This window comes from Pleurodeles waltl, chromosome 6 (assembly GCF_031143425.1).
Source record: "Pleurodeles waltl isolate 20211129_DDA chromosome 6, aPleWal1.hap1.20221129, whole genome shotgun sequence".
Classification (NCBI taxonomy): Eukaryota; Metazoa; Chordata; class Amphibia; order Caudata; family Salamandridae; genus Pleurodeles; species Pleurodeles waltl.
The window spans coordinates 1,023,923,439-1,023,950,266 of record NC_090445.1 but is presented as its reverse complement, the minus strand read 5'-3'; positions in this window follow the sequence as shown (position 1 = coordinate 1,023,950,266).

The following is a 26,828-nucleotide window of genomic DNA, read 5'->3' as shown; positions in this document are numbered from 1 at the left end:
CAAATGTGATTTGTATGCTATTGGCACTGTGTCACCCTCATTAAAGGTGACATAGGTAAATCCTAGGGCACCAGCTATTATTCTGATGACCAAATTCGTTTTATTGTCCCGTGTGTATAAGTGTCTAGCTTCCAGCATGTCTCGTTGTATGTCCCTTAGGATGTGTGTGTGTTCAATTGTCCATCGCCTGCTAGAATAATTGGGCTGAATTAAGTCATATAGTGGCTTGACGCGTTCAGCATAATCAGGAATGTATGTTCTGCCAAAATTAAAGGAACCCAGTAATGACTGCAATTTCTTTAGCGTGTTCGGAGGCTGTAGCTGAGCACACTTCTCTAGGAAGTGCGGGGCCAGGCTCTTCCCCTCGTTTGATAGCTCATATCCCAGGAACAATACACTAAGAAAGGCAATTCTGCTTTTCTTAAAATTAAATTTATATCCGTAGGCAGCAAATCCCAGAATTATCCGATCGACCCTTGCAAGATGAATGTCAAGGGTGTCATCAGTGAGATAGATATCATCCACATAGGATAATGCCTCGGAATCAAGCTCGTGCAAGATCGATGTGACACGGGCCGAAAACAGTCCTGGGCTGTTTTTTATAACCTTGGGGTAAACGACAAAAGCGTTACTGAAAACCAAAGGAAAATGCACTTAGGTCTCTACTTTCATGTGCTAAATTCTGGCAGAAAAATCCATTAGAGATATCCAATGTAGTTTTGTATTTTTTACGCACTATATTATTAATCAGAGCTGTGCTGTGTGAATTTTGAATAGCATAAGTGCGTGCATGACTATTCAAGTCCCTATAATCAACCACTATTCTATATGAATGATCAGGTTTCGCAACGGGAAATAGCGGATTATTCATTGCCGATGTACAGGGCTCAAGTACTCCCTGATATTCAAGTTGTGACAGTATCTCCGTCACTGGAGCTTTTGCTTCATGTTTAACAGGGTATTGTGGCTGCGGGTGTGGTGTAGACCGAACGGGAATAACATGACAAGGAGAGTCCTTGTCCCATCCTACATGATTACGGTATAATGCAGGTGCCTGCGCTAAAGCCCATTCAGCAGCATAAGCTTGTTTGTCTGCCTCCGGAACAAGATCGGAGAAAGAGGCAAAATGACATCTTCCCCATGTGGGAGCTTGCGGACATGTTCAGGTGGCCAGTCTCTCTCGGCCAACAGGATATCACTACTAAGTTCATCCCAGAATATTACACTAATAATGCGTTCCACGTCTCCCTCTATCTGAAGTGTTAAATCATAAACCCGATCGGGTAGGAGAACGCGGCCATCCGCCGTCTCAACTGCGATGTAATCGCTAGTTGCTGTCGCATCCAGATGATCTTTCAGACTCTGGCGACATATCATGACCTCTGCCGTGCTGTCCAACAGAGTCACTGCCCACCTCTTGTTCCTCAACAGTGTTCTCTTTACTATTGGCATTTTTAACGGTCAGTGCTGCCACCTTCTTCTTTTTAAATTGTGGCTTTTGCTGAGGAGTCTTTTATTCTTTTTTAATGATAGACTGCGGCGAGTCTTTCTTTTCTTTCACGTATTCCAGACGTCGATCTTGACGGCCCCCTCTCTCGCTACGTCTATCCGGTGCGTCCTGAAAGGAACGAGAAGGACGTGAATCAGTATATCTGTCTGGAGTTCTAATGTTATCCCTGTTTCTGAGATTATACCTCCTTTCGGAGTACTCCGGATGTGGAGAATCAGCTCTTTTATTTCTCCTATCTTTGAAATCGTTTTGTTTGTCCCAGCGCTTTTTAGAGCCCTCTTGTGCTTGCTTTGTACCTTCCTTGTGGGTGGTACTCGGTATGTCCAATTTTTTAGGTTTGGCTCCCAGCCCATCCCGTCCTATACTAGTATAGGTATCAGAAATTATTCTCTGCAGCTGTCTCTCTTGTTCCACATTTGAAGTTTCCCGGAGACGCTGGCGTATTGCCAGTGCCACCGCTTCCCCTTTAATATTACTTAGTATTATAGTGGAGACGGCATCAAAGTTACGCATCAATTTCATCCCCAGATCCAGGGCCGGTGCGGCCCCATGTTCATTTTGTATTTGTTTTAACACTTCCGGTAAATTGGCAAGTGTAGGGGTACCATGTGTGGTAGTATAAACGGCAGCGAATACCGTACCCCAAGTGGCACATTCATCCACCGAGGGAACCATCCCAAACAGCAAGCACATAGTGAGCAATCTATGTTTGTCCTGTGGCCCTGTATGGGGGAACACAGCTTCCAGCTGATTTGTTTTCTGGGCAATCCAGAACGATATTTTTTCCCGTTCCATGGGCACTTTACCCATAATGGTATGCACTGTTTGTGGATTAATCCCGGTAGCCAATTGATATCCACCAGCTACTGGCGGTGCTGGACGCGCTGGGGTAGTATTCAATGTTCGCATCACGAACTGAACCAATCGTCTATAAAATGCCACTAATTCATTATATCATATTCGTAAATCTGCGAGTGGCATATTCTGTATGCCTGGGTGAGGTGTATATGTTGCAAACATAGGCCATGTAGGTCCCTCATTACTTAAAGGACCTAGCCTTACCCGTCTTAGTACATGTGGTAGGGCGCCTTCAAACCAGTTCTGGTGTTCTTGATATGTGAGCGATATTTCATGATACTGGTATGCTTCGTATCTTACCGGTACGTCCGCAATGTCATATGTGTGAAATGTGTGCATCCGTTGGTCAGCCTCAGGAAAGGCAACCCAACAGTAAAATGTTTCTGTTTGGTAGGCTTCACTTGCTTCTACAATCAGAGTAACTTCCCCGCCCTCTTCCGTAAGGCCATGCGCTATTAAAGTGTAAGTGCATTTCTAGCATTTGCAGGAATGTCTATGGTATTGGCCATATTTGTTGCTAGAGAAACGGAACACCAAAATAGGGGAAGTTTTTTCCTTTTGTGAGTTCGAGCTCGAACAACCTATAGCCTAATCAGGTATTACCTTTTTGGCTGAGGAGGATTCTCCCAAAGACCACGGACGTCTCCCTATAATGGTACTGAGGGTACCTGTTGTCTGTGAGACAGTGATAGTCAGGGTAACTGTAAATTAGTGCCTAAACACCATCGTTGGTGGCGCCATGTCGTAGTTTGGACTCTTGCTCTGAGCAAGACTGCTGGTCTCAGGATGACAGTACTTTCGTTTGTAGGTGACTAAGGGCCTCATTATGACCCTGGCGGGCGGCGGAGGCCGCCCGCCAGGATCCCGCCCTCCAAATTACCGCGCCGCGGTCAAAAGACCGCGGCGGGTATTACGAGTTTTCCCCTGGGCTGGCGGGCGGTTCCAGTTAAACCGCCCGCCAGCCCAGGGGAAAACGACCTTCCCACGAGGATGCCGGCTCGTAATCGAGCCGGCGGAGTGGGAAGGTGCGACGGGTGCTACTGCACCCGTCGCGTATTTCACTGTCTGCAAGGCAGACAGTGAAATACATTTTGGGGCCCTCTTACGGGGGCCCCTGCCGTGCCCATGCCATTGGCATGGGCACGGCAGGGGCCCCCAGGGGCCCCGCGACCCCCCCTACCGCCATCCTGTTCATGGCGGCTTTCCCGCCATGAACTGGATGGCGGCAGGGGGGGTCAGAATCCTCATGGCTGCGGAGCGCGCTCCGCAGCCATGGAGGATTCCAATGAGCAGCGGAAAGTCAGCGGGAGACCGCTGACTTTCCGCTTCTGACCGCGGCTGAACCGCCGCGGTCAGAATGCTCATTGGAGCACCGCCAGCCTGTCGGCGGTGCTCCCGTGGTCGGTGGCCCTGGCGGCCACCGGCCGCCAGGGTCAGACTGACCCTCTAAGTCTCTTCCTACAACTAGTTGTAACTGTTGTCCAAACCTTACCGGCTTACTAGCAGTACCTCACCATAAACACAATAGTCAAAGGTGATTTGTAGCAGTCGCTTACGCATGGACTCAGAGTACAATATCTCAGGGTTTGTCGTGGTTAAACGGAAATTACCCTTTTCTCACAGATTTATTATGTCTCATACAAACAAAGGCAATAACACAGATGCAGTAAAGTTATAATAGTTTTTATTCAACATAACTGCAATTTGTGATAAGTTGCATCAACTGCAATGATTAGGATAATGAATATACCAAGCAACAGTATTGTGAAGAGGAGAGTCATTGTTATAAAGACCCCCACCATTATGCAATATATGAAAGAAATATATGTATATGTAAAAGATGTAACAAGCCCTAATACCTCAAGGAGAGTAGGTCTAACCTCCTACCTAAAAAAGGAGAGCTGGGTTCGTTAAATCTAATCTGCCAAAGCCGTGTCCATGAGAGGAGCCCCCAACCCTCGTTACCTTGGAATGAGGTCTCTATTTCAGACTCCGCAGGGACACGAAGACTGGGTCAGTGTCAAGATGACTGCAGCATCGGTATCAGCGATGGTGGCGATGCCCTCTGGTCGGAATCCCTCTGATTATCTGTCTAAAAGTGTGTTGTATTTATACAGATCTACAAGGTCCCCTGACATAAGTGTTATTCATAACAATAGATAACAGGCATGCTTGGGACGGCAATTAATATCAACAATCCCTCGAAAGTATAGAGAGGGAAAATCCCTAAGTGTGAATGCCTACTGTATGTTTGTCTTTCGTGCCTGATCTTGACGCCTTGGCGCAGTGACACTGATAATAGAACCCATAACAAGTGGCCTAACTAAAAACAAGGCCGCCATTTTAAAGGAAATATATAATTAAATGGACTAAGACAGAGCAAGCTAAGTAGGTTAAAAGTCACTGGGTGACGGGGGCACGAGTTTACAAGCCGACGGCTAAGCTAACTCCTGTTATCCCGTTAAAACAAACTAGGATTCACTACAAAATGTCTCAAAGTGCTTGGATTGAGCTTGCCCCCTGTTCTGAAGTCTCGGGTCCTTAAAGACTTCATTTGCCAGCACCTTGACTCTTTTGCTGAGATTCCTATCCTGCCAAGTGGTGCCTACTCCAGTCCCTGGGTCCTTGAAAAGGGAAGATGGTGGAATCAAGATTGAAATTCATGCACAGGAGCTCTGCAGGAGAAAAATCGATGCACCACCTGCATCGCGGCTGGAAAATCCATGCAACACCTGTGTGCGGCTGCCGAAATCAAAGCATCATGCACCCAGCGCAGCTCTTCAGCATAGTGTGCCAGAATTTCACACACACCATTGCTGTGTGTCAAAATAATCATGAACCTGCAAGGACTTGAGGTTGCCCATCTGGAAATCAACACATTGCTCTACTGCGGGAGAGAAAAAAACTACGTATCGCTAAACCGACCTGAGATGCAGCTATGCACGACCTCACTTGCCAGTAAGGAATCAACACATCGCTGACTTTTTCGATGCACGCTCGCATGTGCAGCTTTATTTTTTATGCAAACCAGGTACTTTGTGTAAAAACAACACATCCATTGATTTCTATGGATTAAGACTCTTTTTACTTTAAAAATTCATAACTTTGCTTGTGTATGTTGGATTTTTGACGTTTTGGTCTTGTTTGATTTAGTTAAATATTGGATATTTTTCTAGACTGGTGTTGTGTCGCTTTTGTGGTGTTTTCACTGTGTTACTGTGTCTGTTGGTACAAATACTTCACACATTGCCTCTGCCAAGCTACCAAGAAGGTGAGCAGGGAGTATCCTAGGTGTGTATCTCCATTACCCTGACTAGACTGGGGGGTCCTTGCTTGGACAGAGTGAACACTGACTGCCAACCAGAGACCACATTTCTAACATTTTAAAGAAAAATATCACTTGTGAACCTAGGGGCAGTGAGATAAGTGAATTCTGTAAATAAATCAACAACAGTTCACAACTGACATACTCTGGGTGGATGTTGAAAAGGACCAGTGAATACACCATTGGCAAGTAGCAATACAGAGTCCCTTGACAAGATAGAAGGGAAGCGGCGTTATGTAAAGGAAAAACCTCAATAAGGATCCCTAAGGTTCCAATACTAAAGGGTATACTTTGGGTCCCACTGGAAGCAAGAATAACATTCAAAACAGATTGTCTCTTCATCAAAGCCCTACTTAAAAAGCAAACACAATATTTACAAAAGGTACATAAAATATCTGGGGAGAAAAAACACTTGACAATAAGACACTTTCCACCTGTAAGCCAAAAACTGTCAACACCAATGGGCTACTCCTCAGTCCTTCTAGGATGGGGCTCCTACCCTCTGGAACTCTTTATCAAAACACATTATATGCATCACAGCCTGACTTTCTTTTAGGAGGAAAATACTTGAAATTCACTTCTGTCTTCCACATGCGAACTGAATTAAGAATAAAAAGACAATTAAACTGCACGGAATCTTCACTACCCACGCCTCCAGTTTCTCTTTTTTTTTGCTATTCCTGTTGATCAGATCATATCTTGTACACACTGGATTGGCCTAGCCTATAGGGCAATCAGGCAGTGCTTGATGGCCTGGTCTGACAGATCAGTGTGCGGAGCGTTTTTTGGAAGTTTGTGAGCCTGTTCTGTGGTCTGCTGGACCGTTTTTTTTAATGTTGAATTCCATGATATTAAAACAAATGTTACCTACAGGAAGCTCATATGCATGCAATCTTCAACATCTTGTAAAACATGTATAAAGTGCATCTGTACAAGTTCAAAGCTGCCCCACTTTACAAGCATGGGACCCCTTTGTAACTTACTAATTCACTAATGCAGTCCACTTTTTTGGGAGTGCCCCGGCCTATTTTTGGTTCTAGCCCAACACTTTCTTATACTAGCCTGTCCTCCTTTTTCACCCTCTGGTATGCTTTCCCTCACATAGCTTCCAAATGACAATATAGCTTACACTCCTTTTCTACTTGCTGCCTGATGCACCAAATTATGAATTGTGCTTTCCTTGATGTTAGTAAGTTGAAAGTAATTTTGATGATGTTTTTGCTAGCACCTACATTCATGTTATTTGCTTAGAGAGTTTTATCTTGAGTTGCACTTTACACATTTAGGCCCTGAACTGCATGTTGTAGTACTTAAGGCAACGCTCCAGTGGTACTACTTACTACAAAATGCCATTCATAAACCTCTACTTCACCTGTCTTTTCAGGATGGAGATTTCTACACATGTAAATATACTATTTTGTAGTAAGTATGGCGGAGATTAAGATGAATGGTGGGAAAATGGGGAATAATTACTGTTAGACCAGACACGGTGAGTTAGTGGTACCCCAATTAATATTATTTTTTCTAGGGGGCATTGCTAATTTTTTTTGAATGGCTATCAGGCCGAGGGCACTTTCCCACTGTGAGTACAGTGGGAAAGTGCGTAAACCCTTCCTACATCTGCCAGGAAGTGGCGCTTGCACACTTGCACATTGGTGTTTTCATTCATAGATCGAGCCTGGCACAGCTTGCCAGTATGTACACACTTGCACAGTGATGTTTTCATATATATACGGGGCCTGTCATAGCCAGCCTATATGGGCTCACTTGCACCTTTGTGGTGTTCTTAAAAGTCATGTCCTGCCTGCCCCTGCAGCCTTGTGCATGCACCAGGACACATGTGCACAGGGTGTGAAGAATACCCATTTTTGTTTTCACTACCATTAGAGCTGCTTTGCCAATAGGTTAATATGGGGGAAAGTTTACAATTAATCTTAGCTACAATAGTGGGTTGCAGTGGAGCAGCCTCATAATGTTTACAATCATTAGATTCACAATGAAAAAACCTTTCCATTGGTAAAAGTGGCTTTGTTAGTAATGCCTTCAAAATGCACTTCTAGAAAGTGGGCATTTCTATGTTCAATAACTCCTTTTATGAGTTATTTGAATTCAGATTCATTCCTCTGGAGGTTAGGGAAAAACACACATGTGCACTCCCAAGTGACAGCTATAAAACTTGGGGAACTGGAAAAATAGACCTCTGTCATTTGAGGGCCTGGCTGGATAGATTGAAGGGAGAGGTATTCACACTTGGCCTCTTGCAGCCAGATCATGTCCCCACTAAAAATTAAGGTCTCCATTCCACATCCCCATGGCAGACCGGACTTAAATTTACCACTCAAAACTTCAAAGGCACACTTCAGTATAATTAGTGGTACCACACTTCAGCAACTTAGAGATACACTTGCAGGAATGTTGGACGGAGACCCAGAACCGTTTGGTGCACACTGGCGAATGAATCCGTTGTTCACAGGAGTATTTACTGCCCTCGGAAGGGATGGAATACCTGTCCTGCATTGTGGCTGGCCTTGGCAAACTGCTTGCTGCAGTCTCGCACTCTGAAGTGTGCACTCCAAGGGCTTATTGGTGTGCCCCCTGTTCTTTGTGGAGGTCTCAGGGACAACTAAGACCTGGGAGGGACCCACACCTTCTACCTGTGTCATCTGGAGAGTGGTACCCTCCACCACATCTGTATTGTCTGCTTCATTCCACAAGGTAGCAGCGGTGTGAGCGTAGAACTAAATATTGCGCCTTGAGACCAAATTTGCCAGGTGCAGAGCCTTTAAAGTACTGCCTATATTGAAGGAGCGTGGCCCTTCTCTATGGGGCCACAACACGCATAAGGGTTTGGTTGGTAGTGAGCAGATTCACCGGTTGCAGGACCCTACATGGCCCACTTTTGTCGAGTGTGCCTCTTTCCTCTTTTGTGACACCTGATTGCATGCTCATTGTCTGTGTCACTGGTTGAAACCCTCAGAGGTGGGGGTGTACCCAAAGCAGTGCCGCATTCTACCTGGTGTGGCACCACTAAACTTGCATCTCTGGGTGTATGACTTGATTTGTATGGTGCGGCTGAAGCCATCCTGCACCAGACATTGTGCCTCATTCCAGGGAGGTATGGAATCAGAATCATCTGGTGTGACTCAGGTCATCGCACACCAGGCCTTGTGCCCATACCACGAGGGCACATACATTGGTAACTCTTTGTGGGTTATCGGAATTGTCTGGTGCGACTCAAGTCATAGCCCACCCAAGTTGTGCTTCCTTTCTGGGAGGAATAGATTTGGTAACTGTTTGTGTGCATCTAGGACCCCTAATGCAGCTCAAGTCATTGCGCCCCAGACGTGGTGCCTCCATTCCTGGAAGATGCAGAGTTGGTTGCCACTGTGAACAACATGTGTCCAAGGGTGACCCTGCCCCGGTGCTTTGCAGACTGGGTCCAGCGCTAGAAGGCCGATATGGAGACCCCTGAGTGTACTTACAAAGTTGTTGGCCCAACCTCCATTTCTTGACTGTTGCCTGACCAGCCATTCTCATTTTCTTTCCCCCTCTTTTGCCGGGGGATCCGAAATATATGTACCCATCAGCCACAAGAGGCCTTTTATCTGTGGAAAGGTTACTACATCTCTAGCTCTTGGAGGTGGGAATTGGTTGGAGAGTGGAGGAAGGATTGCGTCTAAGAGGGATCTTTGAACTCATTCACAACTCGCTTGCCGAATGTCAGAGCACCGAATTAGGGTGCTGGAAGCAAGTATGTGCAAGTGCGTGTATAGTAGCCTGCCTGATTCACATGACACCACATTAATGAGTAGCGAGTGTGTGCCAATGATTGCCTGGGATTGACTACACTGCACGGCGGGGATGCCGTTCACGTTGTTTAATATTACAGTTGACATTGTAGTTTACCTGTGCGACCTAAGGCGAGGAGCCATTTTAAAAGTGCGGAGATTTTCTCTATGTACACATTGCTGTTATCACTGGGAACTGGGAAGCATCCTGTTACTGCTTGATATCGAAGTGGGGATGATCTCTAGGTGAGTCGTGTGCTGCCAGTGTGGCTGCATCGCCTGAAGGTGCTGGGAGGGAAAGTATTATTTTTTCTCACATGTACATACTGCTAATGTTGTATTGACATAGTTTGGTCTAGTAGTACTAGTTATATTTCTAATTGTGATGGATACACATATTTACAGGATCATGTTGTGTTAATTAATGTGTGTTTTGAATACAAACTTTATTTACATACACCTAATGTGAAGTCTCTTTTGAGTTGCTTATTGTAATTGTTGTGCAGTAGTGCTGTGCCAATGCTTTATACATTGCCCCTGTGATAAGCCTAACTGCTCTGCCGAAGCCAACTAAGGCTGAGCACACATCATGCAGTAAGTGTAATAACCCAGACTTCATGAGAGTGGTAGGTTCTGCCTGGCTAGGACCTCGCCTCAGCCAACCAGAATGTGCCAGTTCGAACAATTACTCAAAAAAGGGTAGCGTTAAGGAAACATTAAGAAGGAGATTTTGGAGAAACATGCTATAACTGAACGTACTCAGAGAAGAGGAAGATCATTGCAGTTTATTAAATACACTTCTAAAGTAATGGTGTAAATGTGTGTAGAGATGGTGTAAAGTATCAGACTTAAATGTACTCCTGTCGAGCACCACAAATGGCCAAGCACTCAGACTGCAAAACACCCTGACAGAAAGCAATAGAGGCTTGCAATTAAACTGGCATTTAAACTAACATCCTCAAAGGAATTAATGTTAAATGTATTAGATTAGTTTTTCCTTTAATAAAGTGATTGAAAAATATGTTAAACGTCTAGTTGTACACGAGACACACGTTGCAGAACATACTTTTTCCAGAAGAATTTTCCCATTAAAAATATTGGTAATCAAGAGTGTTAAACTTGGCATCATTGGCATGGTCTCCCCTAACTTTTTATCTCTACTTTCCAGGTTGTTTCTGTGTGCTGGACTCTGTTTTTACTGTTTTGTTGGCTCTGGACACTTTACCACTGCTGACCAGTGCTAAAGTGTAAGTGTTCCCTGTATAAATTATATGTGTACATTGGCTCATCCATGATTGGCATATTTGATTTTGTAGACGGGTCTCATCGACCACCTCTTCCAACTCTGCAGACTGGCGCCTTTCGCGCACCTCGTCCGAAACCCTCGCGCGTTCCCATGGGGACGCACGAATGCCACGGGAGCCGTCGACACCGGATTTCCGCGTTTCAGGGTCAAAACGGAGGACGGACTTGAAGGAAGGGGAGGAGTTCCCTGGAGACGGGAAGCGACCGCCGGACGAGGAGAGAACGCCGCGAGAGGAAGACGCCGAGTCCAGAGCGGAGGTGACGACGAGACGCCAGAAAAATGAAGAATCAAGAAACCAGGATACAGAGGAAAGCAGTCTCCGCCACGACCCCGGAGGGTCGTGGCTTCACAAGGTACGGTCCTTGTTACGGGGACGGCGGCTTTCTGTAGATAATATTAAGAACAGGGGGGGGCAGTAGAAAAGAGGGGAGGGTCGGGTTTGAGACAGGGGGGTCATAGAAGACGGAATCACAACGGACGAGATGGTGGGCTGAGCACTAAAAACAGGTTGACACAAGTATCGCAGAAAAAAAACCACCACTCCCCCACTATCCGGTATACTCCCATACCTGTTCACCCCTAACACACCACTCTTTTTCCTTCCCCCCTGCACATTCCCCTACTAAAACAAGCGTCAGAGCCCCACAAAGCCACTTACCTGTTGTTTGCTCCTGTGTTCTTGTTTTTCCGGTTCCACTGGGGAGAGAGACGCGTCCCAATAAACCGCAAGACACCTAAAGGAGAAGAAAAACAGAGACATTAAGACAAGAAGAAACTACATGGAACTGTTCCTATCAGACAGTTTGGTTGTTACATTATACAAACATTCTTTTCCACTTCATCTTCATTAAAGCAAAGAAAAACCCTTTCTTTTCCCCTTATATACGGCCCAGAATCCTTTGTACCGCCAAGCCCTCCACAGTGGTGTCAGAAGTGGGATTTTGGTTCCCTGGCGGTACATATAAGGCAGACAAAAGGGGGGAGAAACCCACGCTGGAGGGTATGATCAAACAATTGGCTGAGGGCCAGCGCCACCTCGACCTGGTGTGGAAGGCTCATCAAAGGGAGGCAAAAGAGGATCGTGAGGCCCTTCAAACTGCACTAAAAAGCCAAGCCACCATTATGGCTAGTAACCAGCTGGTACACGAGACTGCGCTCCAGAAATTAACTGACACCATTGCAGCCAGCAAAGTCCACCCTAATGTTCCCAGCTTGGTACTACAAAAGTTCCAGGAAGAAGAAGACCCTGACTCCTTCTACACAAACTTTGAACGTGTGGCCTCTTCGGGTCAATGGCCTGAAGAACGGTGGGGCCAGTACATCGCACCCCTTCTGACAGGTATCTTTCAAACAGCCTATCAGGCTGCAAATCCCAGTGGCACTACCCCTTATAAGGATATTAAGAAAAGCATTCTAGAAAGGGTGGGTCACGATACCGAGTATTATAGGATGAAGTTTAGAAAAGTGAAATGGGGACAGAGCGAGGATCCCCGTACTTTCTATTTTAGGGTTAAGGATTTGGGTCTGAAATGGCTGGGGCCGTTAGGAACAGGCCGAGAAGACGTCATTAAAGCAGTTATCCTGGAACAATACCTAAACTCTCTTCCCGGCAGTACCAGGAATTGAATACGGCAGCATCCCAAGATAGACACAGAACTGGCAGTCGATCTGGCCTGCGCCTATCACCGGTCTGTTGATGTTAAGACTTTAGGCCCCAGGAACCTAAGCAAACCAGCCATAGGGCTCCTCAAATATACTCCCTGACGGACACCCGAGGAACCAGGATATCCTAGAACCGGAGAATCCAGCCCCATGCAACAACCGCAATGCTTTAGTTGCGGGGAGTGGGGCCACATTGCAAGAGGGTGTCCCAGGAAAAACGAAGGGGTAGAACCTATGGAAATAGGAGTTACCCGGGGTAGAGTGTTGTGTATTGGAAAAGGGAATCATACGTTCAAACAGATCATAAAGGTAAATGGGACACCAATAGAGGCCTTGATTGACTCAGGCAGTAGTCAGTCAGTGATCCGCAGAGACTTAGTAAGTCAAGTAAACCTGACCCCGAGCCAGTGGGTTACTATATATTGCATTCATGGGGATAAAGCAAACTACCCCCTAGAACTGGTCAGAATAGAATGGGGGCAGTATCACGATTTCCTTCCCATAGGGATTATGGACAAATTAATAGAAGATTGCGTCATCGGTACAGATTATTCTCGGTTCACTGACCTCTTAGACCAAACAAGAAAACCCAAACAATTTCCTGACTGGTGGTCCGATGCACCATTTGCCAACAGTCCCATTGAGGGGCCTTCAGTTCGGAGGAAACTAACCCGAAAAGAGAAAAGACAACAGAAACAAAAGTATTCAACAGGCCGACCTGAGAAGTCCCCAGAGAGGCTGGTAGCCAGTATTGACAACGTCTCCGTCTCTTTTGGAACTAGCCAGCGGGAGGACCCCACCCTCGCACATGCATGGAAGAATGCCAAAACGGAATCTACAGGGGAGGTGGGTCCCTATTTCCTAATTCAAAAAAACCTGCTGTATATAGTCATTATGACCACAAACGGAGAAAAGAAACAACTAGTGGTACCAGAGACCTACAGGACTCAGGTCCTATTCTTGGCCCATAACCAACCAGGGGGTGGACATTACGGGCGAGAAAAAACTGAAGAATACTTATAGAGACGTTTCTATTGGCCAGGAGTTTATGTCCACGTCAGAAAATACTGCACACAGTGTCCTAGGTGTCAGTTAGTAGAACCAGGAGCCCTGAGGAAGGCCCCTTTGCAACCTCTACCTATTATAGACACTCCATTTAGACGCGTGGGTATGGATCTGGTCGGTCCTCTCTTACCATCCTCTAAAGGGCACACCTATATACTCGTCTTGGTAGACTACGCTACCAGATATCCCAAGGCCATCCCTCTTACCAGTATAACCACGAAGTCAGTCGCACAAGCCATGATAACGTTTTTCTCCCAAGTAGGTTTTCCTCAAGAGATCCTAACTGATCAGGGGACTCCTTTTGTATCGACCCTTATGAAACAGATATGTAAAACATTAGGGATCACTCAGATAAAAACCGCAGTATACCATCCTCAAACGGATGGTTTAGTGGAACGATATAACCGCACCATTAAAACGTTACTGAGAAAAACAGTAGATGATTCTGGAAAAGACTGGGACCAGAAACTGCCTCTGGTCCTCTACGCTATCCAGACTCATGAACAATCCTCCACTGGACATAGTCCTTTCGAACTGGTGTTTGGGAGACAACCCCGTAACTTACTTGACATGGCAGCCGAAATGTGGGAAGAAGATGGTAATGAAGAAAAACCCCTACTCGAATATATCCATAGGTTAAAATCACATTTACAGACTGTTTGGGAAGATGTACGAAAGCATTTAGAGAAAGCACAAGCAAATCAAAAAGCATATTACGATCAGGGCACCAAATTACAGGTTCTTCACCCTAACGACCAGGTTCTAATAATGCGACCAACTTCCGAACATGAACTATTGGCTAAATGGCAAGGGCCCTACCGCGTATTAACAGCGGTTTCTCCCGTCACCTACCTTATTGAAATTAATACACACCCAAAAAGGACCCAAATCTATCATATTAATCTTCTAAAAATATGGGAAACACCTGAAGACACTCCTAGCCTCTCTGCTAAGGGGTTCCTAATAACACCAAACACTGAGTTAGGCCTGGACCTTTATCCCACCATAAGCAGAGAACAGTGGGTAAGTCCCTGCGTAAACAGCTCTCTTTCCCCAATAGAAAAAACTCACTTATCCTCATTGTTACAACAATATTCCGATTTTTTTTCCGAGACTCCCGGCCGGACCTCTCTGATTCAACACCGTATTAGAACACCGGAGGGCTAAACCGTTCGCCTACGGCCCTACCGGATTCCCGAAGCACGAAAACATATCATTGAGGAAGAAATAGCGAAAATGTTAGCCCTAAAAGTTATTGAACCGTCCACCAGCCCTTGGTGCTCCCTGGTTGTTCTCGTTCCAAAACCGGATGGGTCTATCCGGTTTTTCATCGAATTCCGGAGGTTGAACGACATATTCCTTTTTGACACATATCCTATCCCACGAGTGGACGAGGTGCTGGAGAAAATAGGAAGTGCCCGCTATATGTCCACTCTGGACCTAACGAAAGGCTATTGGCAGATCCCACTGGCCCCTTCCGACAAAGAGAAGACAGCCTTTGCAACCCAATCTGGTCTTTATCATTTTACTGTCCTTCCCTTTGGCCTTCATGGAGCACCTGCCACATTTCAACGCTTGAAATGGCTCTTAAAACCGTTCCAAGCGTTCACGGCAGCATACCTGGACGATATCGTCATTTTTAGCAACTCATGGACTGAACACCTACACCATCTCGAAAAAGTATTCTACACTTTAGCAGGGGCCGGCCTTGCGGCCAATCCAAAAAAATGCGTTTTATCTCAAACAAAAATTGCTTATCTCGGTTACCTTATTGGTAACTGGGTCCTGCGACCCCAAAAAGATAAAGTTGAGGCCATCTTACAAGTACCTGTGCCCAAAACCAAGAAAGAACTTTGTTCCTTTTTAGGGTTGGTGGGATACTACCGCAGATTCATTCCTCATTATTCCACAATTTCAGCTCCCCTAACCGACCTCCTAAAAAAACACTACCCCGCCAAACTACCCCTTTTTACTGACTCTCAGCTTCAGGGGTTTAATGTGCTCAAACGATTCCTTACGACGGAGCCGGTGTTGAGGTGTCCGGATTTTTCTAAACCCTTCCATCTGTACACCGACGCTTCCAACGTCGGTCTCGGCGCTGTTCTCTCTCAGCCCGACGAGGTGAGTCACGAGCATCCTGTTGTATTCATCAGCAGAAAACTTTTTCCCAGAGAGTGTCACTATCCAGCTATTGAGAAGGAATGCCTGGCGATTACGTGGGCCATAGAATGTTTACAGTATTATCTCTTGGGAAGGCCTTTTGTCCTCTACACAGATCATGCCCCATTGACGTGGTTGGCCTCACCTAAGGACACTAATTTGAGAGTCTTGCGTTGGTTTCTTGAGCTCCAGCCTTTTACCTTTCAGGTCCGCCACGTATCTGGATCCCAACAATGCTCTGCCGATTTTCTGTCCCGGTGTCCCGACTCTACGGTCCTCTACCAGTCCGGATCATGGGATGGGGAGTGTACACGGGTCTCATCGACCACCTCTTCCAACTCTGCAGACTGGCGCCTTTCGCGCACCTCGTCCGAAACCCTCGCGTGGAACGCACAAATGCCACGGGAGCCGTCGACACCGGATTTCCGCGTTTCAGGGTCAAAACGGAAGATGGACTTGAAGGAAGGGGAGGAGTTCCCTGGAGACAGGAAGCGACCGCCGGACGAGGAGAGAACGCTGCGAGAGGAAGACGCTGAGTCCAGAGCGGAGGTGACGACGAGACGCCAGAAAAACGAAGAATCAAGAAACCAGGATACAGAGGAAAGCAGTCTCCGCCACGACCCCGGAGGGTCGTGGCTTCACAAGGTACAGTCCTTGTTACGGGGACGGCGGCATTCTGTAGATAATATTAAGAACAGGGGGGGGCAGTAGAAAAGAGGGGAGGGTCGGGTTTGAGGCAGGGGGGGTCATAGAAGACGGAATCACAACGGACGAGATGGTGGGCTGAGCACTAAAAACCGGTTGACACAAGTATCTCAGAAAAAAAACCACCACTCCCCCACTATCCGGTATACTCCTATACCTGTTCACCCCTAACACACCACTCTTTTTCCTTCCCCCCTGCACATTCCCCTACTAAAACAAGCGTCAGAGCCCCACAAAGCCACTTACCTGTTGTTTGATTCTGTGTTCTTGTTTTTCCGGTTCCACTGGGGAGAGAGACGCGTCCCAATAAACCGCAAGACACCTAAAGGAGAAGAAAAACAGAGGCATTAAGACAAGAAGAAACTACATGGAACTGTTCCTATCAGACATTTTGGCTGTTACATTTTACGAACATTCTTTTCCACTTCGTCTTCATTAAAGCAAATAAAAACCCTTTCTTTTCCCCTTATATATGGCCCAGAGTCCTTTCTACCGCCAAGCCCTCCACAGATTTACTAGTAAGTTCCTAGTAAAGTGCACTAGAGGTGCCCAGGGCCTGTAAATCAAATGTTACTAGTGGGCCTGCAGCACTGGCTGTGCCACCCACATTAGTAGTTCTGTAAACATGATTCAGACCTGCCACTGCATTGTCTATGAGTGCAGTTGTAACTGCCAATTCGACTTGGCAAGTGTACCCACTTGCCAGGCCTAAACCTTCCCTTTTCTTTCATGTAAGACACCCATAAGGTAGGCCCTGGTAGCCCCTTGGGCAAGGTGCATTGTATGTTTAAGGTAGGACATATACTAATGTGTTTTATATGTCCTGACAGTGAAATACTGCCAAATTCGGTTTACACTGTTGCAAGGCCCATCTCTCTCATAGTTTAACATGGAGGCTGCCTTTAAATATGATTAAAGTGTAGATTCCCTTTTAGAGCGGATAGACATGTGGAGTTTGGGATCTCTGAGCTCACAATTTAACAATACATCTTTTAGAGAAGTTGGTTTTTAGATTGTGTGTTTGAAAATGAAACTTTTAGAAAGTATGCATTTTCTTGCTTAAACCATTCTGTGACTCTGCTTGTTTGTGGATTCCCTGTCTGGGTCAGTTTGACAGATGGGTTGTTTGAACCTCTCCTCTAGACAGTGACACAAAGGGAGCTGGGGTATAGCCTGCATATCCTGATGCTGAGGGGAGAGGAGGAGTGGTCACTTACACCTGAAAGGGCTGTGCCTGAGCTCACATAATGCAGTCTCCAACCCCCTGGTGTGTGTGTCTGGGGCCTAGCCTGGGCAAGGCAGGATATTGAAAGCAACCCATACTTCTCTATGAAGTAGGCCTACTTCAAAGGCAGAAATGGGTATAAAAAGATCACCCAAACCCCTGGAAATTAGATTACTTCTGAAACCAAGAAGAGCCTCTGCCAAGGAGAAGGGCTGGAGAAGCTGGAGGAAGAGTACTCCCCCTGTGCCTGTGACGGTGCTTTGCCGGGTAGGCCTGCAGTAGCTGCTTCTACCTGAGAGAGGACAAAGACTGGCTTTTGTGTGACTTCCCACTGGTAAAGTATTTCCAAAGGCTTGAAACTGAGCTTGCCTCCTGTTATTGAAGTCTCAGGGACAGCAAAGGCTTCTCTCTGCCAGCACTTGGGTTTTCTGCTGAGAGTCCTGCCTGCCAAGTGGTGCCCTAACCTGTCTTTGCAAAAGGTGCAGCTTGTGGAAAAGGACAGAAGTCCATGTAAAGACCACCATGTGGGGAAATGTTTGACGCTCCACCTGCATCGCAGCTGGGAGACTGATGCAACGCGGCTGGGTAAACGATGCGCAACACCCGCGGCGGCTGCTGTTAACGAAGTAAGCTCCACGCAGCATGGTTTCTTGACACCGTGTGACCGGATTTTGCTGCAATATTGCTGGGCGCGGAAAATCAACGCAAAGCCTGCCCGGAACGAGGTGCCTGTCTGGATCGATGCATCGCTCTCTTGCGGAAAGGAAAAACGAAGCACGCCGACCCGACCGGAGGAGGAACAACGCACGGTCTTGCTTAAACGCTAACAAAATTCTCACTGTTTTCCAAAGGATTTAAGACTCTTTTTGCTTTTTAAATTCATAACTTGACTTGTGCATGTTGGATTTTTGTCATTTTGGTCTTGTTTTGTTTAAATAAATATTACCTATTTGTTTGAACCTGTGTTGTGTCATTTTGTAGTGTTTTCATTGGGTTACTGTGTGTGTTGGTACAAATACTTTACACCTTGCTTCTAAAGTTAAGCCTGCCTGCTCGTGCCAAACTACCAAAGGGGTGAGCGGGGTTAACTGAGGGTGATTTTCCTTACCCTGACTAGAGAGAGGGCCCTTGCTTGGACAGGGGGTCACCTGACTGCCAACCAAAGACCCTATTTCTAACAAAGAGTACATGTTTTGGTCCACTATGTCTACAGGAAGATGAGAGGAATTAATTGGCGAGCAGACCTGGATCACCTTGAAGGCCTGGGACCATGCCACAAGCTCCATGGGCTGGAAGGGAAAACTCACCCTGGCCACTCCACTATGGAAGGGTACCATATTGACTCAAACCAGAAAACTTGCAGACATCCATAGATGGGAGCAAATAGGGATCAAATCTTTGAGGGACATAGTCAAGGCAGGAGATTTCAAAATATTTGAGGCACAACACGAATAAGCCCGAACTGAAACTCACCAATTTAGATACCTGCAACTGACACACACCCTGAGGAGAGACCAAATCCTGTAACAGGATCTCCCAAAGCATACCCCATTGGAGAGTTGAGTCCTTTGTGACACAATTACTCAAAAGACGGTCTCCAAGCTATACCATACCATACTAAATAACACACCAGTCAACCTAGAAAAACTAGTGTACAAGTGGGAGTCAAGTATGAGAATCCTGGAGGATGTTGACTGAGAAGCAGCCTTAATGTACCCCATGGAATCTGCCTTCAAAACCAGGCTATTATTGATCCAGTTCAACATCCTCAATAGATCCTACTATAATAGACCTCCCCTCCACAAAATGGTGAGAGCCGCGAGCCCAATGTGCCTCCACTGTGGAATAGAGGAGGACACTTTCCTTCACATGCTTTGGAGCTGCTGGAGGTGGGTGATTATTGGGAATCATTTGTCACCAAACTGGAACCTGTGGTGGAGACTGCCATTCCCAAAATACCCCAACTGACTATTCTTGCCAAATCCAATGATGTGGCTATCCCATGGAAGCAGTTGCTGTTTTATATGCTGAGCTTTGTGGTAGCCAAAAGAGACCTGGCCAGGTTCTGGGAAGGAGAAGGTGCACCCACAAGAGACATTTGGCCAGAGTGAATAAATCAATGCCTAGAGACCAAGAAGGTGGTTTATGAAAGTCAAGGTTGCCCCAGATCACGGACTTATGGAGGACCATTGTGACCCTCCAGGGGAGACCTAAGCATAGACTCATCACCCTCGATGGGGGTAATAGATTGGACCCAGTCAAGAAAGACGCCAGGGGTGTTCAATTCCGGGCTGGCTGCCGTTTTTGGATAAGAGAGGATGGCAGGGAACAGCAAGATGGATCCATATATGTGACTGTGTGCTTATAGCACATGCAGTGATTGTTGTTTCTGTAAAACCAATACAAATATTTTTAAAAGTGTATATGTTTTGATTTGACAGAAGTTATGTGCTTCCACAAAAAAGTTCTTGCCGTTCACTAAACTGTAAATATTGTGTTGATTTATCCAGCAGCAGTATGCCTCAGCTTGAACTTTCAGGGCCACACACATGACATTATAATGCTATTACGTTTTCTTAGGTAACTAGACAATTCACTGTGCTTGTTTGTCTCTGGCAGTTGCACAGACGGGAGGAACACATTCATTAACTTTTGACATCTGAAAGCAATTTTATGTTTGGGAGCCCAGGGCTACCCTAATCTGCATGGAATTGTAGGTCTGACTTGGCAGCACTACTGTCACCTGACCTTATGTGATAAGCAAATATTGCTTCTAGATTCCTACTGAGAGAGTGGCTTAGGCTCCACCCACAAATTGGTTTATCTGAGCACAAGATTTGATTGGGCCAAATATATGCGCTTCCACTATAAAGTCTGTTCGCACTTTTTGTAGTACGGCAAAATTTATACTAGATACAGCAGGACTGAATTGTGGTGGCAAGCCAATGATTTGGCTAAAGATCTGATCTGTTTATTATGAAATATTATTATAAAGGCACTAGATCTGACATATTTATTGTGAAAAGCATATTTTAAAGTTGCTAGTCATTTAAGCGTGGAATGTTCTTACGCTATATTGAAGCCTACAGATAGGTATTTTGTTATAAATGGACTCTCACAGTGCCAAGGTTTTTGATGTTGGTTACCCTACTCGACAAACAGTAGGTATAGAAGATTTAGACTGTTAGTATAATTGATAAGACCTCCTATGAAAGAGAGTACTTTGCTTTATCAACTGTAATTTTTTATACATTTGAAAATGTATGACTATATGCCTGATTGTTGCCTTGTGGTTAAACTTAATCTCATTACAGTAAATCTGCGTTGGTTATTTTGACAAGCCAATTAACGCTCCTATAATCCTGAGTGGTGTGCAGGTAAAAGTTATGCCAGATGGCATAGGTATGGTTTGTTTACGATGAACTATTATGACAAAGGCAGTAGACATGGCTTATTTATTGTGACCTGCAATAGTTAAAGCAAATAGCAGATTGTTATCACTCTATGTTATAGGCTGCAGGCAGCTTTTTGGTTACATATTTTTTGTGGATTACCACAAGTAGACAAGTGTCTTGGTGTTGGTCACACACTTTAATAAACTCTGAGAGTAGAAGATATTCACTTTTATTCTTCTTAGACCCCACTGAAAGGGGATGTGTATCATTTTGACAACTGTAATGCTGTACATATTTGTAATTTTAAAATTACATTCATTATGATTGTTTGTTTATCCACACTTCAGTGATCCTGTGTTGGTTATGGTGTCAAGCCAATGGTAATGGCTATGGGCCTTATTGGTTCATTGGGAAATCCTACATGCAATTCCTTGGGATTGATCTGTTTATAGTGAAAAGTTGCAACAAAACAAGTAGGCCTGACTTATTGTGAAATGCATGTGTTAAAGGCTTTTATGGTTGGATTGTTATTAAACTGCTCTAAAGCATGTATGTGGGTATTGTTTTACACAAAAGGGAGAAGGGTTTCATCACCTTGGATTTTGGCAGAAAGGGGGACTGTAGGATTGTTTGCAGTAAAGCACACTGGAAGTGTTGTAAAAGTGGGTAGGATTGTTCCTGGAGCTTTTACCATATTGGTTAGGAAGGGGCCATGAATCATCCACAACCGCAGGCTAGTGCCAGGCACACGTTTGGTACTCACAGTACCCTCCTCAGAACACCTTCTGGAGCTGTGAAAGAACAAAAGAGGTCACAGACCTGCTGTCTGTGACCTGAGAAGAGGCTAGAACACTGTGCCTTCTCACCCCCTTGTACCCAGGAGAAAGCAATGGATCCCAAGTGTAATATGACTGTATCCTAATGTTTTCCTATGGAACCAACCAACTCCGCTACAGTTAAATTAGCTTTTGGGACATTTTCACTGTAGGGACATGTTTAACATTAAACTTTTACATGTCCTATTTTTAAATACCATCAACTTTCATTATGTGCAGTGAGGCCAAATTAAGGGTGTCGGTAATATTTGAGAGGAAGATTTAGGGTTATTTTGTCAGGTTCGAATTTCAGTTTTAAAACTGCTGATCAGGTTAGAATGGTAGACTTGCAGTCATGTCTGCATTGTCACGGCAGTGGATGCTGCAGCCCACTGGGGCCATTTAAATTACAGTCCCTGGGTACACTCTTGTGCCATATAATAGGGAATTGTAGGTACGTTAAGTATGCCAGTTAGTGTTATACCAGTTTTGTCATGTTTAAAGAGTGAGTACAGATATTCTATCCCGGGCTAGCCTAGGTGAAGTGCACAGAGTTCTACAGACAGGAAAGTCAAGGCACAAATCTGGTGGTGCCCATGCAGGAGTTGGCAATTTTCAAGGACATTCATCTATATATATAGAAGTACATCCATATAAATATATAGGGGGCCTCTGGGTCAGCCTTCTTCTGTCATTGGTGTGCTTGAGAATCATTTAAGCATTCATCCATGGCTGTGTACTGCCAGAGATAATGGTTCAGGTCATCAGGTATTGACTGTCTTGTCCTTTTAATGACAATAGTTTCTGATCAGATGTTCACCTCCACCTGAAAATGAATGACTGGTTGGTCATTCCTTTAGCTTTCAATTATTTCCTTTTCTAGTTCCCCTTTCATTTCTATGCATCGCTTCTTTTTATTTTAATTATGCTTAAGAGAGTGCACAGTTCTCTCAGGTGTGTTTGCCACTCAATTTATCTGCAGTGCTCCACATTCCATTTGGCCACTTTCTCTAAACTGGCGACCATTACAGAATGCTATTGTCCATAGTGTACCATTGTTATAACTTTCCAAGGTGGCCAACACATTGGTTTTTAATGTGGTAGCCATGCTGGAACTTAAAACAATGATAGACTATGTTTAATACTTCTGCAAGACGGACACCAGCTATTATATTTAGTTTCATTATTGTAAGCATACACCTGCCGTGCATACGCAGCATGTTTTTTTTTGTTTGTTTACTTTTAATATTTTAATTGATCTTGCATATATAATTAGGTTTGGGTGTCTTTTTTAATGAGTCAAATGAAAGATGAATGGACGAGTGCCAATGAGTGATGGAGTGCATGTATGATGGCTCACTGAGTGCCTAAATCCACCCACATGTGTAAAAAAACATGATAGACATAATGCTTGAATTAATCTCACCCACTGGTAACTACTTGCAGCAACATCCCATTCCATTGTTACTTTGCACACCATGCCACCTCAGTTTGGACACAGATGTATGCAAATCAGTCTTGTCCCTGCTCCAAAGGGAAAAGTCCAGCCTTCACTTCCAAGCCAGGCCCTTCCTATGCCAGAAAACAAGCATTCTTGTTATAAGCTCATCAGCTAACTATAGCTTGGTTGCAGAGACACAATTTGTAGGGGACCCATGTCTGGGCATACCTATCCTACTTAGGGACACATACTTATGTATACAAAAGGTGTTGAAGGGAATGCTTGAATTAATCCCAGCCACTGGTAATTATTTGGGGGTGCATCCCAGTCCATCCCAATTTTGCACACCATGCCATCTCAGTTTGGACCCGCTATATGCAAATCAGTCTTAACTCTCTTCCAATGGGAACTGTCCAGCCGAACGGCCAACTTTTCCGATTGGAGCAGGGTCAAGGCTGATTTGTATAGGGCTGCCTCCAAACTGAGGTGGCATGGTGGGAGAAAAGTGATGGATTGGAATGTGGTACAGAGCCATTGCCAGTGGCTGATTTTATTTCAACCATTCCATTCATCACCTTGATGTTGTTGTTGTTGTTGCAGTTGTCCTAAGTGCAAAAGTGCAATGGTTATGGCCAGACACAGGTCCTGTGCTCAATATGCCACTTGAACCAAGCTATACCTGTTTGACAAGCCCAAAGTGAAGGCCAAACCCATCCTGGGTTGCCTGTTTTCCAGCTCAGGGAGCACCTGGTCTGGTGGTTTGGGGAGGAATTTTTGATTGGAGCAGTAGGAACAATGATTTGGATATGGCTGGGAAGAAAGTGAGGTGGCATATTGAGAAAAATATTGAAGGACTGGATTGCGTCCCTGAGCAATTGCCAGTGACTGAGATTAAGTCAAGCATTTCATTCATCAGCTTGTTGCTGCAGTTGCTGTCCTACATCCATCTATGCCACAAAAGGTATCAACATTGCAAATGCTTTTTTTCTTGTGTAGTATGTTATTACTTTCTTTACTGTTTGTTATGTATGACTTGATGGAAAAGTAAATATGTGAATTTTGTTCTTTATATGAGTGGGTGAAATCAGGGTTTCAAACAGTTTGGGCTATACCGCATTGCCTAAGGAAGAAATTAGAGAGGTTTTTATATAAAAAAGCAATATAATGTGGACACATATGTTCAGTATAAAGAATATAAATGGCCTGGCATGTTTCTTTCCTCAAATTTTGCCAAGTGGTACCTGGCAAAATGTGCACAGGGATAAAGTGCAGAATTCTGAATATTGCAGCTCAGAACAAGAGAATATGTGTGAATTTGTCAAGTTATCCATACTTTTTGCAATTAGTAGTGCATTAATAGCTATTACAAGATATGTGCAAGTTTTGCATGGGTCCGGCATTATTTTCCCCACAAACTATTCCAAGAGTTAGCTGGAAAACTTTGTTCAGAGAAAACAGAGCAGAATTATCACTTTTGTGGCTTTGCAAAGGTGAATATGAGTGATATTGCTAGACTACCCCGTTCAACCTGCTGAAAGTGCAATGGGGAAGTAATACTGTACCTGAAAAATGAACATGTCCAATGTATGCAGTGTTATCAGTATGTTTTTCAGATGGTATTACCTCTCAGCTCTATCTCACACTGTTGAATCAAGCCTTTAGCATTTACTAATGCTAGCCTCAAAAGTGCCACTCCGATACTGCGCTTATACACATTCTCTCATTCTCAATGCACCACATTCAGCATTACACTGGAGCACTGACCAGTTGTCTGTAGACAGGTTGTGTTTTTGAAAACACAAGATGCCATTGTCTCTCTCTTTTTTTGGGGGGGATCTTGGACTAAGGGGCATATTTACGAGCCCCGTTGTGCTGCTCTTGCACAAAGCAACGTGCGGCAAGGGTGACACAAGCCCAAAATGACATTAATGAAGCCACACAAGGTTACCTTGTGTGGCCCTGAGTGGCTTCATAAATCTTGTGTAAAGCAATGCATCGCAAATCGCTACATTGCCTTTCTCTGCCTCAGGGAGGCATTCCTTGGGTGTTGCATAGATGTTCCTACACAACGTCAATGGATTTTGACACATTCCCATGTTTTCCAGAAGTCTTAGATCTTGGAATGTACCAAAAACCTACACCTCCCCAGGTGAGGCGTAACAAGGATTTTACTTTCTATGTGTTCAGCATTCTGTTTCACACATAGAAAGGGAAAAAGCCTCAAAGAATTGTTTTGGGCAGGAAGGTTCCCCTTCCTGCACACAAACAATCCTACACGCAAAGGAGCACTCTTGCACCATGGCGGTGGGGTGCCTGTGTTGGTGCTAGGCAGCCTATTGTGCGCCAGCACTGGGAAAGGACAGGAATGCGATGTATACGGATTATTATGGTGCATTCCTGTCCTTTCCATGTGATGCAGCACAGAGCACAACGGTGACTTGCTGCACAACGTAGCCATAATTATGGCCCTAATTGGGTAGCCTTATAGATACCAGGTAAATCCTTACATTGAACTTGCAATCCTGTTGGAGTGAATGAGCCAGATGCTATATGGAAAGTTCCACGTTCCCTCTCTTTAGGCTGCTACTTATGATGTCCTGCGTGGTATTATTTATCCTCCACTTGCATTAATGTATGCTGAAAACATCAACGATAGACTATCTAACGACTTGACCAAGATTTCTACCAATATGTCGAGGATCTACAGACCCTTGTCTTTTTTTTGTGCAAGACTGAGGGTCATTTCCATCCCTATTGCAGTGTCTGATCAATTATGCAACATGAAGACGAACATGAACAGAATTAAGCTGTCAGCAGCTGAACATGGAGGAGAGAAGAAGAAACTGAGAATGGATGGATAGAAAGAGAGAGACTGTGGGAGGAGATGAAAGGAGCGTGGCTGGTTTGTGTATTTTTAATAGGGTTACTTTTGGTTGTCCAGTCTCGCACTGTGCCAGATCAATAGTTGTGATCGTACACTACACAAATGGCAATAGCGTGATTTAAACATAATCTGTGTTATAAAAAAATACTGCGTATTGACGGCCATAGTTATCTTGAAGCTAATTATCAGTAATATGGGTTGATCACTGCTAAGAGATATAATCGATTGCAAAGAACAGAGCACCAGTTATAACTGAAAATGCCCAAAATAAATCAGTGTGCAATGCAACTGTTCCAACCCTAGGGTTAGTCAATAAGTTGACGTGATTACTTTTTCTCTGAACTAACTTCCTCTGGGCAGCTAGCTCTGAGCAATAAAGGCAGACAGTAAAAGTAATTTGTTGATGGATAGTTGATAAAATCCTTGTTATTGCAAGCAGTAAATTTGACTTGGACATTGTCACCTTTATAGCCCACCCAGGGAACGATATTCACACAATCTGAACTCCAAGGCAGACGACATATAGAATAATCATTCAACTTGACTAGTCTTACTAGAAAGCTCGTAACATTTCTTTTCGATGTCTTATGTGAATAAGGTGTTAGTAGACTCTGAAAGCGAAGCTGGGAAAACGTTTATGCCCTACGGAGGTGAATGCAAGATGGGAAGGGGCTTGTTTTCCAATTTTT